The following is a 17261-nucleotide window of genomic DNA, read 5'->3' as shown; positions in this document are numbered from 1 at the left end:
ATCCCCTTTCCCATGTAATGCCAGTGTCCCCACCTTCTGGGAGTGTCAGAGACTGCCCTGGTCAGTCTGCTGTCTTATAAGGAGAGGTTATTTGTCTCACAGTTTTACAAGTTGCAGTCTATGATCCGGTCATGCTTTGTGCTGTACAACGCATCATGGCAGGGGTGTGTGGGAGAGCAAAACTGCTCACCTAAGGCCAGGGAGTGAAAGACAGGAAGAGGAAGAGATTAGAGTCCCCCAGTCTCCTTCAGAGGCACATCCACTGGAACCTGAGGACCCCTCTCTAGGCCCCAGCTTAGAGTTTTTGCCACTTCCCAGTACCAACAAACTGGGACTAAGCTTTTAACACATGGACCTTTGAGGGACGTTGCAGATCTGCCATGGTTTGGATCTAAAGTGTCTGCGTGTATTGAAAGTGGAAGCCAATATAGATATTTACTTCCTGTAAGTTGTTTTCAGCCATTTGGTGACAGAGACAAAAAGCTGGTTAATACAAGGCCCAAACTGTAGCACCAGCTACCGTCACTGATGGCCAGCCACCTTGCTGGCACTGTCCAGAGCGCCCGCTGTACCGCTGTGCAGAGCTTGGGTTTGCTGGCCTGGGCCACCACACAAAGCAACACACACACAGGCAACACAGCCCTGGAGGTTGGAAGCCTGAGTGCAAGCTTTCAGCAGAGCCGATTTCTTCTCTGGCCTCACTCCTTGGCTTGTAGGTGGCACCAAGGCCCACACGAAGCCCCTCCCTGCCTGTGTCTGCATCTTCATCTCTTTTCTTATGAGGACATCTTCAAGGCCATCCTTGGGGCCTTGCTTCAAGTTTAATGACCTCTCTCATGACCCTCTCTCCAAATACAGTCACTTCCTGTGGTACTAGGTATTGGGAATTCAACATAGAGGTTTTTAGGGAACAGAATTCAGCCCATAACAGACCCAGGAGTCTTTTGGGGGGTGGTTTTATGGAAATTCATTGTAAAACTACTTAGAGTCAGGTCACTGGTATGTTGAGTGTTCCCTCCGGGCAGTTGTCCCTAAGAAGAACTACCAACCTTCACCTGCTACTTCCAGGAAGGGGCATCTCCTAACACCACTGGGATGGTGTGGAAGAAGAGCACGTGGACCCCAAAGCCTCTTCAGGGGTCAAGAAGCTCCCTCTCCCTGAAGCTGCAGAGTGAGGGTGTGCAGGGTTTGCTCCTCAGCAGGGTAGGGTCTCTGCTGTCCTTGATCAGTGGGTGGTGGTGACAGGTACTGTGAACAAGCAACTGCCAACTGTTGTGCCATCCCCACCCCCACTTTCCAGGGGGATGAATGGGAAACAGGCTCCAGACAGGGCCAGTAGGACTAGCCCCATTTCCCTTCACCTCCATGTCTTGCCAGCAGCTCTTTTCAGAGGTGAAGGTAGCATCAAAGCCTCATAGTTCTGTACATGCGTTCAGCTGAAGGCCCAGTTACAGCCCCATAAGGATGTCTGCATCTTGATCTTTAGCACCAGGAAATGTTACTTCACATGGCAAAAGGGACTTTGCAGATGAAATGGCATGAATGGACTGGAGATGGGAGATTATCTAGACTATCCAGGAATTCTCATGGAATCACAAGGGCCTAATAAGTAAAAGACAGGAGGATCAGAATCAGAGAAGGGGAGACAATGGAAGCAGAGTTCAGAGAGGAGAGAAGATGCTGACCTGCTGGCTTCAGCAATGGGTGCTGGAGAAAGGGGCCACAAGCCACAGAATCCAGGTGGCCTCCAGAAGCCCACGATCAGTCTCCCTCTGAACCGCTGAGGGAAACAGAGCCTTGCTGATTCCTTGGTTTTACTCTATGAAAGCTGGTAGGGGCTTCTGAACTCCAGACTTTGAGTTAGTCAGTTTATGTTGCTTTCAGTTGCTAAGTGTGTACTAATTTCTTACTGCAACAATGGGAAACCAGTGCAGTCCATAGCAACTATAAATTTGGTTGTAGTGCTTTGGTCTAAGAAACCAAATTATTTCACTTCAAATGCAGGGATGTATATCATAAAACAAATGTCAGGTATTATGTCATACTTTATTCTGGAACTAAGTTGGCATGAATTGGGAGCTTGGGAGATGGGAATATGAGTCATTACTGATTCTTCTCCTGGCCTATAGTTCAATATCTATGAGGACCTAAGTGATGCAGAAAATTTATAAACCATCTCCTGGGTCCAGGTTATAATGAGATAATCTGACATGTCCATTCTCTAAGCCCCTAGTCTAGTGGTGGCAAAACTATGGCACACATGCTACAATGGGCTGTTTGTATAATTGAAGGCTCTAAAAGGTTCACCATCACTGTCCTTGCCCAAGCTAATACTTCAGAGGTCAGAGAACATTTTCAATAACAGCCAGCTAGCAAACTCTGCTAACTCTGTCCTTCGGTGTACAAGCCACCACAAATACTATGAAAGAAATGAGTGTGGCCATGTGCCAATAAAACTTTTATTAACAAAGACAGATAGCAGTCTGGATTTTCTCAACCCTCCCCACCACAGTGAATCCTGCTGTGTATGAGTTTTTCCATTTTCTTTTTACCCTTCTTGCACAGTTTCATTTATAAGAAAAGATCTTCTTTCCTTCCAAGATCCCCACTTCTGCTTGGCAAGAGTAAAGGAAATAAGCTTTATTTCCCTTCCTAATTAGGCCACAGGGAAATAATTAATATTCTCCATCAGGTTCTCCTGCACATGCATATTATTGACAGTCTGTTGGATATACAGATCAGCGTACATTCACTGCTTAGTAAACCATTGGTAGTTTGCATCCTGCATAACCGTTCAGTCATTATTAATACGTGTGTTGGAATCAGCCCTCTGCAGATAGGCAGGTCTGTGCATGCCCTGACGAGGTCCCAAGTTGTGCGGAAGACACCGAATCAGCCCGCTGCAGACAGGCAGGTCTGCGCACGCCCTACCAAGGTCCCGAGTTGTGTGGAACAGACCGAATCAGCCCTCGCCCTGGCAACAATCCACTGGACACATCCACCCCCCCCCCCCCCGCCCGCCGCCCCGCTCCTCTGTACCGCCACCTGGTTCCACACTACAAAGATGCAGAGGGGGTGAAGGGAGGGCTAGGAATGGGGAAAAAATAAGAACCAAGATGCGTTATGTAAAGGTACAATTCCCAATGAGAAATGTAATTATGTTGTATACAATGTACCAATAAAAGAATTTAATAAAAAAAAATACTTGTGTTGCCTTAAAAAGTCACAAGTTATGCAGCCTACACACAGCACTACAACTAAAGAGAGCTCAAGGCAGTAGGAAGCTGCTGTGGGAATCCTCATGGGTAGAGCGGGGGGCCAATCTGGGCCACCAGTTCCCCTTCCATAGTGGCCCATTGACAGGGAGCCTCCCGCCTGGGCTTCCCTCCTGCTGCCCTTGACCTTCCTGTCTTCTGCTCTCCTCTGCAGTCATCTGGCTTGAGGATCCCCCAAGGTCATGGATCAGGCAACAGTTATATCTTTAGATGTGAACTAGGGTGAGTTAGAGACTAAGTCTGGGGACACAAAGTGACAGTCCTGGTTTTGAGTCACCTGCTCTTCTTCAGCATCAAAATAAAACAAAATCAGCTTTTGAGGACTTACATCTATTCTCTGGCTTCCTGGTTCACACTAAGCTGACAGGGATCTTTAGCATTTGGACCAGTGCTAACTATTACAAAGAGAAGGTGAAATAGGTGTGTCTTGATCAAAGAGGCATAGTCCGTGCTTGAAAAGCAGACTCACAGGAAAGGTTACAGAAATGGCAAAGTGTGTTACTTTCTTCTGCTTTCTTCTCTAAGTACACAGCCTTCCCTCATCCACCTACAGGTACTGAAGTCTTCACCCACTGACAAGCCAGCTTCCTTGCTGCTGGCAAGAGCTTAGGAAGCCACAGGAGGGAACAAAGGCATCTGCAGGTGGAGCAAAGTTAATCATTAAATCCCATTCCTTGAGCCTGCAGAAAGGAGAAGCCCCACGCCCAGGCTGGTAGGAGCTGAAGGAAGGAAAACCCACGGAGACACGCCAGAGGGAAATCACGCTCACCTGAAACATGGGCCGGTCGCTGTCTCCTCGCCAAGTTCTCTGCAAGTCTTCCGAAAGAAACAGTACAAACTGTATGATATTTGCAGAGAAATGTTTTTTTTCACATTATGTGTGAAAATCATTTTAATTAATTTAATCTGGAAAACTTGAAACTCCAGTGTTTGAAAGTAGGCGTGTTGAAGGATCTAGTATTTTTTTCCCACTCTTTCAATATTGTGTTTTCTTCTTTAAAGTCAGAGCAAGGCAGTGTGATAGAGACATTTTGACATCGTTGTTTTTTGTCAGTTATTCCCTAAATTTAGGAGGAGGATATTTGGAGAAAACAAGTGTTGGATTGTTCCATTGAAAACTACTGGAAGTTGCTCTCATGCTAATGTATGCCTTAAAAAAGAAATCATAAAATACCGTGTGCTTCCAACAATATGACATTCTGGAAAAGACAAAAACTATAGAGGCAGTAAAAACATCAGTAGTGACCTGGAATTAGTGGGGAGAGATGAATAGGGAACAACAGAGGATTTTTCAGGGCAGTGAAACTATTCTGAGTAACACTACAATGGAGTGCACAAGCCATTATGCATTTGCTCAAACCTAAAAAATGTTCAGGACCAAAAGTGAATCCCAAAGTAAACTGCGAACTTTTGATGATAATGATTGATCAATGCAAGATCATCTGTTGTAACAAATGTATGACTTCGGGTGGGGGGCAGACACATGGAGGAGTACATGGCAATGTATTTTCCACTCAATTTTGTTGTGGACATAAAACTGCTTTCAGAAATAAATTCTATTAAAATATGAATAATAAAATACTTCCACATTCACACACAAAAACGAAATCATAGACTTCTTGTATTACACTGATTCAGGATGTGCACTTTGCTCTACACACACTCAGGTTTTTCAACATGAACTGAACAGAAACCAGAAGTGGAGAGCAGACAGTGGATAATAGTTTTCAATCTTCACAAGGTATCCACCGAACTCTGAGTCCAGTACTGTGTTGTATACTTGAAAACTGCTCAGAGCAGACCTTAACTGTTTTGCCATTCATTCACAAGGATTTACCATTCACAAGGATTTACGTCATGACAGGTGATGGGCATTTATCGGGCTGGACTGTGCTGAGCACTTCATGATATAAACATGTATCAAAACATCACATTGTACACTGGAATATCTACAGGTTGAGTATCACTTACCTGAAATACTTGGAGTGGAAGAATCTTGGATTTCAGATTTGAAATATTTATGTAGTAGCGACAAGATGTTTTGGGATGAGACTCAAAGGTAAACACAGAATTCATTTATGTTTTATATACATATAGGCTGAAGTAATTATACACAATGTTTTCAATAATTCTGTGCATAAAACAAAGCTTCTTGGTGTGGAATTTTCCACTTGTGGTGTCATGTCTGTGATAAAAAATGTGGGGGTCTTGGAGCATTTTAGATTGTGGATTTTAATGTTAGAGATGCTCAATTTGCATACATTTTATTAGTTAATTATGCATCAGAAAAGCTAAGGTCAGAGGGAAGTCACCATGTTAGGGACTCTGGTTAAAAGTGCACAATTATCTTTTGACTTCAAAAGAATTATTTCCTCTGAACTCTGTGTTGTATTCTAACCATAAAATAGGCATTTGGGGCTGCAGGACCACTCACCACTCCCACTGTGGGAAATTCTCGCACCAGGGCGCTTGGAGTGGTGGTGGTACAGACAGGGAGGCCTGGACGTGACTGTCCTGACCCACACCCACCTTCTCATGGAGCGCGGGCCATCGTGGAGACCTCTTGGTTCAAAATTTCTCCGCAAACAAGTAAAAAGTAGTTTGTTGGTTGCCTTGCCACTACCTCTGTGATTTTAATGCTCCAGGGGAAAAATTACACAGAGGACTCTAAGAAATTATTTTATCAGTATTTAAAAGATAGCTCAGTTTCATGTGCTTACTAAAAAGGGGAGAAAGGGGACCGGAAGAAGGACATGGAAAATGAGAGGAAGAGAAGAGAGAGCTGAAAGGCTGAGAGGGGGGACAGCAGGAATTAAGTGGAAGGAGAAGCAAGGACAGATGCGAAGGCCGAGGGGAGAGGCACAGAGGAGCAGAGGCTGACTCAGAGGAGCCGCAGGAAGTGAGGGACAGGAGGGGAAGGGAGGAGCACGGCACTGGTGGAGAGAGTGCAGAGAGCCTACGGGGTGCCCCAGCGCGTGGCATGGGGTGTCCCCTCCCTGGCTGACAGCGGAGTCATTCACCTTGACTTCCTTCCAGTCTGAGATTGTTAGCGGTGCTGCTGGGGCTTCTGTCCTCTGCCAGTGCCGTTCTGGGCTCTGGGGACACATCGTGAGGCTCAGGTTCTTGTGGGGTGAGACACAGGGCTTTGGCCAATGAGGAGCAGGATGCAGCTTATTATAAAAGTCTGGGGTTAGCCAGCCATAGCGAGGCATGTCTGTGATCCCAGCACCCTGGGAGGCAGAGGCAGGAGGATCACAAGTTCAGGCCCAGCCTGGGCAGCTTAGGGACTTAGGGGAGCCCAAGCTCCAAATAAAAACTTAAAAAAGGCTGGAGACGTAGCTCAGTATGAAGGCCCTGGGTTCAACCCCCAGCACTGCCGAATGCACTTTAGAGTTTTTATATTCTAAATAAAGATTATTTTACCACAGATTTCTCAAGCCCTGGCATTCATAAGAACAATTTAAATATTAAAGTTGCAGTTTGGAACTTTAGAGAAGTCTAAATTCTTGGCATAAAGTAGCATCTTTTACCTGGGAAAGCAGCCGGTAGATTTGTGGTTTTATTTGGGATTTGCACAGGCAATGTGTGGGGAGCGTGGGGCGAGAAGTGGGACCTAATCATTCCCTGACCTGAGGTTCCACTGGGAAACACATTCACTTCATTGTCTTGGCCCTTTATGCTCCTCTAAAACCAGCTCCACATGTCTCCTTTATCCAGCGGAGTCTCGGAAAGAGATTACTGGCACTGTTGTTCAGGAAGTTAAGAGAACCTTCAGTTTAAACAAAGGGATGCAACTTAGTTCTTAACTTTTGCCACTGCTCTTACCAAATGTCAAGCTTCTCCATGCTGAAAGACGCAGTCCAGGCCGATCTCAGTGGGCATGTGATAGATGAGGTGGCAAAAGAGTTCAGAGGGAGAGAGGGGCTACTGAGCAGCGCGTCAGTGCAGATGGCTTCTTTAGTGAGCAGCTCTGTGCTCCACGGGTGGGCAGGTCCCCGGGGCCATCCTGCTGGCGCTGGCAGGGGCTATGGAAACGGGTCCTTTGGGGAGTGGGCTGGTGTCGTCTGTCAAAGCAAACCAGAACCAGGCAGGACTTAAAGCAGTAAAGACAGATTATTGCAAAGGGGGAAAGACCCCAACATAGGGCAATTCTGAGTACCTCATGGGCAAGAGGAATTTATAGCCGACGAGCAGTGTTCATGGATGGAAAACTACCAAGAGGAAGCATGAGGGATGTAGGGGACTTTGTCTAACTCCTTCCCTGACAGGATTCCTGCTGAAGACACCCGGGTAGGCAGGCATCGCCCCGGGTTGGGGGAGGAGGGACCTGGTCAAATAGGCAGCTGCCATTGTGCAGAGGCCGGGGGAGTCTGACTACACAGACTTAGCCGGCTTCTGGCTAACGTGGGATTTTACCAGGAAGTAGGCAGACCAGCCTAGGAGAACCCAAGTAAAGTGTGGTGAAGAAAAGTATTTTTGACATTGCAGAGCCACCATTTTCCACCATGTGGTCAGAGCATCCTACATGGCCACATTGAAAAGGATTAATCACATCAAGGCTTAGCGGAGAGAGGAAGAAGAAAATGAGCAGGGCCTTCGTATCTCTGAGGTGATAGTACAAATTTGTGTAAACTTTTAAAATGTACTGTCGTTTCATATATTGAAATTTTTCACATGTGCATGCAATCATTTGCAATTGAGTTGTCTTGGGATTTGGGCAGGGAGTGAGATTTGCAAAGGAAAAACCCTGATTATTTCCAGTCCCCATTCTCAAGCCATCATTTGGGTCAAAAGGGCTGTGTGAGAAATCATTTAACAACAGATGCTCATTTGCCATGGGACCCGGAATTTCTCGGGACCCTTGGACATGTTAAATTGTAGCAAATTGCTGGAACTAAACAGCACTGGTGGGTGCATAACCTAGAAGATGCATTTAGGGCCACAGAATTGAACACTTAAAAGGGTTAAATGGCGCATCTCATGTCATCTGTGTTTTGCAACAACGATGACATGTAGTCAGTCAATTTGTACAGCAATAATTAGACATTTTTGTTTTAAACCAAGGGGAAGAATGAGATGAAATTTCATTGAGTTTGAAGCAGTTTGGTGAAACACTGTGCCTAATAGGACTGTATCTTAGTATGACTTGGTAAGAGAAGAAAATTTACAATACAAACTAATTCCTTTCCAGAACCATAGCTTCTAAGTTCATCTTTTGCTGCAGAAATATTAAACTCGGGGAATGGGGGGACAAAAGTATAGAAATCATCCAAAAAACCCAGAACTAACCATTACAACCAGAACTAAGCAGTAACTGGGAGAGGAACTGCACCGTCTGGCACGAACTCACTTTGTTTAGGAAACGCTGCTGTGCAGTGGAATGGCGTGTGGAACTGAAAGCATCCTTTCCTCTTATCAGAAACAGCACTGCACTTGGAGTCTGGAGCCAGTGTCCTCTCCCTTCATTTGAGGCCCAGGTCCAAAGCTTAAAGGACCCTGAGGAAAAGCACAGCTGCTTCCTGTCACTCCCTTCCCTTTGTGTGCTGAGCTGGACAGTGAGAAGCTCCATCAGATCCCCAGGCAAAAGGAGGGTTTCTAACCAATGCCAAACTTACTTACATGGGAAAATAATTTACTTAATAAAACTAACAAATCAAGCCCCTGCCATCTGCAGTATCAAATTCATTTTTTATTTCAATTTCTTTTCCACTTTACCGAACTGCAATAGCATGCGTGTGTTCCATAGTCTGCCTAGAGAGGAGAGGCTGACTTCTTCATATAATAAGCAAACCCCAGTAAATGTTTCCAAATTTGATGAGAGTGGGAGGAATCCCAAAAGTAATCCAATGATACTACCTTCAGTAGCCTCTTAATATCTCCCAATCTCCTTAGCCAATAAAATGCAAGGCTGACCCCTCCCCAGTGAAATCCAAGCTGGCTCTGCTGCTGAAGAAATGGCTTCATCTGGTCGCTGGAAGGATTGAGGAGCCCTATTTGGGTTTTATCAGCTTGCCCACCTAGTGGCTTGGCTCATTCTTTCTGATTGTTCCGAGCAAATGCAGAGCCCTTCATGTCTCCATAGAGATTATTCCTCAGCATTGTGATTATGCTGTGATTTCTCTTAAGATGTTCTTTAAGGCATGGCATTGGACAAATGGAAGAAATGCAAGTCAATTGCTACTGACCACTCAGGAGCCCCCTGTGCTTGCAGGGCGATCAGTTCTTTACTTGTCCAAACTTTAGCCAAGTGTCTCAGCCATCTTCGAAGCTCCTGTGCACACATCATTGTAAAACCAAGTTTAGGGAGAGAAAACCACTGTCAATATCTGATAAGCTCACCCTCCGCCACCGCCTAGGTGGTACCTGTCTTTTACGAGAATCCTGCGGGGTCGGTGTAGCCACAGCCCTGCTTACCCCTGATGTTCTGCTCAGTGCTTTCCCATCCCTGACCCCAGCCTGCGCCTCAGCTGCCAAAGTCCACTTATCTGTGCTGTATTTGGGGATGATCCCAATCTCTCCGCGTATTTTCACAGTTCTCTGTGCCTCTGGTGATCATCCTGAATGAAGTTGCTTTTACTATGCTGTAACAGTATCGTTGAGTAACTTTCTTTCTTTAGCAAAAGTTAATACATGTGATTGTCGGGATAGATGTTACCCGGTGTGACAACAGTCACCCAGTGAGAGCCACGGTTGACTCTGCTGACTGGCTCGCCGGTGAGTGTACCTGTCCCCTCCCTTTACTGAGGGCATTCTGAACCATGCATGGGAAGAAATACATGTGATTGCCTTGTCTTCTCCTCTCCCCTGCTGCCCACTGTGTAAACCACACCAGCACCATTGTTCAGAGCCCCTCCCTGTGAAGGCCAGTACGTGTCTGTGTGGATTGGGAGATATATATACATGAATATATATACAAGGTAGGTGCAACATGGAGCTGGGGCAGAGGTTCCCAAAATACAGTCATGTGTGGGTTAACACCTGGCATGGGGCTTCAGGGGCATCAGGGTGGGATTGCTGTCCTAGAACTCATGAAAATGTAACGTAGGACATTAAACTGTATCCTCAATATTTGCACACACTTACATATGCTTATGTGTATGTAAGTGTATATATCTTCATAAACATTGAAGTATTGGAGGTAAACTTTGTTGCGGGACAGTTACACCTAGAAGTGCAAATACATTATAAGGACACAGAAATCATACAAATCATAAAGATGCAGCTCAATGAATTTTCACAAGATGACCACACTTTGTAATCAGAATGTGAAGGAAACAGAATTGCCTATCCCAGAGAACTGCCCAACTTTTCCTGCTCTGTCTGATTTTCTTCTCTCAGTGTTTGCACCATTTCATGGTCATAGTTTGTTCATGTTTGCAGTTGTAGATCATCCACGTGTGTGTGTGTGTGTGTGTGTGTGTGCATATGCATATACTGCAATCTATAGTTCTGTTCTATTGTTCAACAGCCATTGAGAGTTTCTAGTTTGGACTATTACAATAGTGTCACTAGGAATGTCTCATACATAGTTGTACAGCCTTGCTGGGTATAAACTTTGTGGTGGGATTGTTGACCCAGGGCACATGGAATGTAGTGTTACTCCAAACACATTTCCGGATCAGTTACACTTCAACCCTCAGTGTACAAGGGTTCTGCTTGTCCCCTGTTCCTACTAACTCTGGAGCTTTTTGTCTTTTTCCCTCTCATTGTCCTAGTGGGTGTGTAGTGAAATCTAATTGCAGTTTTAATTCACATTTCCCATTGCCTCCCAAATGCTCTTAAGGATTTTGTGTGTGTTTATTTGCCACCTGGAGTGTCCTTTTCTATGAAGTACCTGCTTAAGTCTTTTGCTCACTGGCCCATTGAGTTGACTACATTTTTTCTTAAAGCTTTGTAAAAGCTCTTTATATATTCTGGATACAAGTTTCTATTTGGATATATATTTTGCAAAATTTTCTCTCCATGGGTTTTCCTTTCAGTCTGTTACTGCTGTTTCAACATTTAGAAGTTCTTCATTCATTTTAATGTGGTTCTGACTTTTTATATTTTTCTTTATGATTAGTATCTTGTGAGTTTTGTTTTTTTAGAAAAAATCCATTCCTAGAATATGTTCTTCTATTTCTCTATACAAGATTTATTGTTTTATCTTTTGCATGAATTTTTCTTATGGATGTCCAATTGGCTCAACACCTTCGAACATAAAGATACCTCTTCCATTTGTCTAGCAGGATCATTTTGTCACATGTCAGGTGACTGACTGTATATATTTAGGTCTTGCATCTGGACTTTCTGTTTTGGGCCATCCATCTAGTCATCTAACCATGCTCTTGTCTTATGTTGGGGCTCAGAAAATGATAACCCCAAAGTGAAGTCCTCACAAGCAGTTTATCTTTGGCCTTTTCCTGCCTTCCTATCTCTTGCTTCTCATTTTCTCCAGAAACAAACTATAGAAACTAAAATTCCCCTCCTCCAAGTGAGCTGTAGAAAGCAGAACTCTTTTGCCCTAACGCCAGTCATAAAATGGAAAGTATTACTCACCTTTCAGTGTAAGAGTGGGCCATAAAGAAATGCTCTGACATCCTCTGTCTGATCATTAGACTCCAAGCTTGGAGGGCCCAGGCCCTCCCCAAAGGAACTCTGCACAGAGCCAAGAGGAACCTGGACCAGCCTCCCTGTGTTCCTTGTTCTGTCACCATTCACTGACACCCTTTTCGTTCAATCACGTTTCTACATGGCTGTCCTTGCTTCTGTGAACCCAAGCATAAAATCAGACAGCTCTCCTTTCCTTGTTTGGGGGGGGGGGTCTCCATTCTTCAGGCTCTTGTGTCATTTTTTTGTTTTTGGTACTGGCGATTGAACTTGGGACCTTGTGCTTGCGAGGTAGGCTCGGTGCCCCTGAGCTAAATCCCGGCCTTGTGTCATGTTTAAGTGTGACCAAATAGGGCTGTTGTGCCTTTCTTCTATTAGCCTCTTTGGTTTCAGGGACATCAGCCATGACCCTCATGCTGGGAGGAAAGGAACTGACCCCTTTCTGCCCTACACTTCATTATCATGGCTTAATAATATGACTCATATTGCATTTTTAATTGTTTGCTTATTACACATTTGCTGAAAAGGCATCAAAGGATATTGAGCTTATTTGGGGCTCTTCGCATTCAAACTGCCTTCAAAACCTTATAGATTCCCCCAGTAGTGTTTATGATTGTTTCACTTGTTCACCCTCCATTTCCAAACTCCTAGTCTTATCATTTAGGAAACTGCACCAAATGTGGTACCCGCTACCAGTGACGTCGACAGTCACCATTTTTGCCACTGGTTTCCAGGAGTTGTGTTAGTGATTCTCTCAACACTTCTGTGTGTTTGGTTTGATCTTCTCCATCTCCCACTGCCATGGCTTTGTGTCTGCGAAAGGCCCCTGTGTTACAGGATCAGTTCCCAGGCCGGGATGCCATTGGGTGGTGGTAGAGCCTCTAGGCAGTGAGACCTGGCGGAGATCTTTGGGTCACTGGGGATGTGGCCCGGAAGGTGGTAAGCGGGGCCTGGGTCCTTCCTCCTCTTTCTTGCCCCAGCTATGAGGTGGACACTTTGCTCTTCTACATCCTCCCTACCACTTGTGCTGCCTCCGCATAACCCCAGAGGCAAAAGGCTCACCCACCCATGGACTGAAGCTTCCGAAACCATGAGCTGAAATAAACATTTCCTTTTTTTTTCTTAATTGAAGATATCAGGTATTTTGTTATCACAATAGAAAGCTGATGAACACACCCATGTTTGGGAACTGAGGCTTCGGAACATTACCTGGGTCACTCAAGCCTTCAGGTGGTAAGTGCTGGAGATATGATTCTTCTCTCCACTTTATGGGGGTGATGGAAAATTACAGTGGATGCTTAAATTAAAGAGAAAAACCATATTACAGTGAAACACCCATTTTCAAAAAGAGTGGGGTAATTGTGTTCAAAGTAGAGAGCAGTATTTTGAGGGGGGTTGAGGGCAGTGTGTCTTTTACTATTATAAAAAGTTTTAATATATTGTTATCACACCTTGTTGATCAAACATTTATAGCAACTTCTGTCAAACACGCAAAGGTGTCCTCTCATCCACTTTATTCACCAGATGTGGCACCGTGTGACCTCTGGCTCTTCCCCAAGTCAGAATGACCCTGAGGGGGAAACATTTTGAGTGGATCCCGGACATGCAGGCAATCACGACAGTGCAGCTAAAGATAGGCGAGAGGACTCCAGAGCTGCTTCAGAGAGGGGCAGAAATGATGGAATAAAGTTCGTAAAGCGAGGGAGAGTATTTTGAGGGGAACTGATAGAAATTTGTCTCTTGTTATAATACATTTTAAAAAATTTAAATATTCATCTAATGTTTGATCACACACACACACACACACACACACACACACACACACACCCGCTGTACTAACTTGCAATTCTTTAATTACGAGGCAGGTGGGGCTGCGTCCTCTGTGAGTTTAGGCATCCGGGTCCCTCCCATGATCTGGCCTGGATGTTCCTTCTTGCGTCCTTCTCAGAAGAGCGATCATTTCCCTGCCTATTGGACCCCCCACCCCACTTACGACACAAAGGGGAAAGAGATTGTGACGCTCACAAACACATTCCACAGGGGCCGAGAGGCTAAGAGCCGATGGCACGCAGACCCGGAGGGGAGCGATTTATTGAAAATTCAAAGGGAATTCCTCAAGACTAGATGAAAGAAAAATGTGCAGGTGGCCAGTCCCCCGGGATCTAGGATGCAGCTTCTTCTCCCACGCACCCACACCCACGAATCTCCCTGCCGCCCCTGCACACTGACATCGGGGAGCTTTGCAGTTTTCTAATGGGAACACTGGCCCAGCCGGCTGGGGCTGCTCGGTGCTGTGCTTGGTGCTGCGCACGGTGCTGTGCACGGTGCCAGCCCCGCTCCGGAGCAGGGGAAAGGAGACAGCCTAGGCTACCAGCAGAGGCCTCCGGGCCTCAGTCACCAGCTGGTAGCTTGTGCAAATACCCGGGATTTTATATTTTCCCTAAAAGCAATGCCGTCTGTGGAAAAGGATCCTGACGTGCAGCTAAACATGGAACGCGGGGCTTTAGATCTGGGAAGAACGGTATTTGGAAGTAAGTCTTCTTCTCAGAGCGGGCTTTGATGCCGGCTTCTCCTGTGCTTCAAGTTGGGAAAATGCAGTTTTAGGAATCACGCGAGCTGGTTCATTCCAGGATCCTTCACCTGCTCCAGAATGCCTGGATGGGAAAGACAGCGAAGGCAACAAACATTCCCTCCACTTTCACCTCCCTTGTACCTCACCCTCCAAACACGGGGCAAAAGGACAACAGTTCTAGTCTGGGGGGGACAGGAAGGCCCGGGACCCCTGGAGTCCTGCACACTGTCCCAAAGCCATTGGCGCTGTTTTCTGGAAGGTGTAGACCTAAGCAAAAGGCTCCTCTGAGTCTGCGGTCCTCACATGAGCATCACAGCCTTCACTTTTCTGTAAATGTCCGTGAAACAAAAATGTCTCCCAAACAAACAGGAAGAAAACAAAACAAAACTAAAATGGAGATGTAGAGACTCAGCTTAGGCTTTATGAGGTTTCACAGTGACTATCAACCCCAAACTTCTTACTTAGCTGTTTTACACCAACTGTGAGAATGCTAAAGTTCTCAGGCAGGGGTAAATCCTGCCACCCAGGGAGTTGGCCTCCTGCTTCAAGGAGACAACTTCTAAACACAAGTCATCACTGCCTGGGTTCACAGCTTGCCTGTCACTGTTTAACCCCTTCAGACCCAGGAAGCAGGCGTGATTTCCATTGTACAGACCAGGAAAGGGAGGCTCAGAGAGGTAATGTCACTTGCCAAAGATCTCAAGAGATTTATGTCTAGGTCTGTCTGACTCCCAAGTCTAGGAAGTAAGGAGTCAGAATGTCTCCGCTGTCCTAACTGCCCTCAGGACTTGGATTTCCACTAACCCTGTGAGCTTTGCTGTGGTTTGCTTCCCAAGCAATTCACATCGGTCACCCTGCTGGCCCTTCACAGAGCCTTACTTTTGATGGAGATTTTACAACAGTGTTTTCAGTTGAAAATCCGTTTTTATTTTCTTAAATTTTATCTTCAATCGACAACCAAAAATTAAACATGCTCATGAGCTACACTGGGATATTTCCACGCATGTGCACATCTCAGAATGATGAAATCAAGCTGATTAAAGTATCTATCACTTTACCTACTTACCATTTTCTCTTTGAGATAGAACATTCCAGATCTCTTTTTTGTAATTTTGAGACATACATCGCTGTTAGCTATGGCTCTGTTTTGGGCAATAGATCACTGAAACTTACTCTTCCTGTTTGGCTGAAACTTTGTACCTATTGATTATTTTCCCCGTCATAGAAATGTAGGCAGTCTCAAAGCTTCTAGGTGAACCAAATCATTCTTAGCAGACTGGTTTGTTTTGGCATGAATAATTTAGTCTCAGACCTTTCTGGTAATAGAGCAAATGACAACAGCACCTCGTGTGTGGATGGGCCAGGAATGAGAAGGGAGAGTTCATTAGGCCCATTTGTGTGGCAGATGACAGTTTGTACCACGTCAGACACAGGAATCCCAGTATTCTCTGTTCATGTCTGCACCAGGACCTGAGGCTTGGAGTCCAGCAGTCCTGTGGTTGGACTCTGGGTCTTATCTAATTCCATACAGCATGTCGAGAGGATCAGCTTCCTTGAGCCTTGCCCACAAATGGGTTAGAAATGGGTTTCTCATAATTGAAGTACAGCTGAATCCTAACAGGTGCTTGAAGTTTTGAAGCTGCTGAGTCTGCAGGTGTTCAGGAGTCTGGACAGGAAGACATGCAGGAAAGAACGTTCCTCACGGGTTGGCCAAGTGATAGATGAGTTGTGTGTTGAGGAGGAAGTATCCACACAGGGCAATGAGGACGGAGGTACAGGAGCATGTGGGTCCCAGGACGCTCTCAGTAAGTCCCCCAATTAATGCCTACCACTGTTCATGGACAGAGACACAAATGGAAGCAGCTATGCTTTGTAGAAAGTGGATACAAACCAGAGACTAAGTAACTCACCTGTGGCCGAAGAAATCAGTGCTGGGAGCTGAAAATAGAACGCAGCTTCTGGTCTTTGGCCGGAGACTCAATTCATCATCCCTGTCTCCTCAGGACTGAAACACATCCTTCTCTAAAAACAAGTGGGACCAAGGAAAAGGAGGGTTGTTTTTGTAATTATCATAGCAACAGGTTTAGAGTTCAAAATAAAAATTGTGATTGTGTGTGTTAATGAGTGTGTATTTGGAAGTGAGGGCCCTGGAGAGATAGTGGTAACCCTCCTCAAGAAAATAAAACTGAATTCTTCTGTGTCTCAAACACTACTACCATGAGTATAAAAAGCTTTAGTGATTTAAGTTTTGAAACTTTCAGAGTGGTAAATGCAAGTTTCTCCTATAGATTTTCTTGTTGTTTTATTCCTCTTTTTAGCAAAATAAATTTCAATAATAAAAATATCTCCATATAGCTTAGTGAGAATCCTCTTTTAATCTTGTAGCTGAGGAGAGTCTATTGGATTCCAAGTAATTTCTAGCCAAGATATAACTCTATATATCATCATCATGAACAGGAAGCATTCTTCGTTTATTTTATGTCTAGGCTTAGATGATATGATGGCTTTAAAGAAGAAAATGTCCTCTCTTAAAGTAATCCCTACCTAAAAGGGCTTAATGTGGTAAGAGAGTGTAATTCTCTGCATCAGAAGCTTCAAGTTCCCTCTTACTATCCATTGATTCTGTTTCCTTAGTAATAAGACCCTGAGTTTTTTCTAGACTCTTTGCTGCTAATGCAAATGATTTCTTGCTGATATCCCCCAAGTCCAAATGTAGCTATGTGTTTTGGTCAATGAAATAGAATCAGAAAAAAGAAATACAAGTAAGAGTATTTTGTGCGATTTCTAAGCAGTATATTCAAGTGGAAGATGGATATCTTCTCCCC

At 45.0% G+C, this 17261-nt stretch overlaps 1 long non-coding RNA gene across 1 annotated transcript; it reads right to left on the bottom strand.

Moving 5' to 3' along the window:
* Positions 1-3240: 3240 nt before the first annotated feature.
* On the bottom strand, positions 3241-13820 carry LOC106009430 (uncharacterized). Its single transcript, XR_002395123.2, has 5 exons — positions 13705-13820; positions 13074-13161; positions 7101-7339; positions 4045-4091; positions 3241-3911 (listed from the first exon to the last, which is right to left on the bottom strand). It is a non-coding gene; the product is annotated as an uncharacterized LOC106009430 (long non-coding RNA).
* Positions 13821-17261: the final 3441 nt, after the last annotated feature.

Source organism: Heterocephalus glaber, unplaced genomic scaffold, assembly GCF_053883595.1.
Source record: "Heterocephalus glaber isolate CG9 unplaced genomic scaffold, H.glaber_assembly_v1.0 deba00001537, whole genome shotgun sequence".
NCBI classification, from domain to species: domain Eukaryota; kingdom Metazoa; phylum Chordata; class Mammalia; order Rodentia; family Bathyergidae; genus Heterocephalus; species Heterocephalus glaber.
The sequence above is the reverse complement of the archived record's forward strand: the minus strand, read 5'-3'. Positions and strand labels throughout refer to the sequence as shown.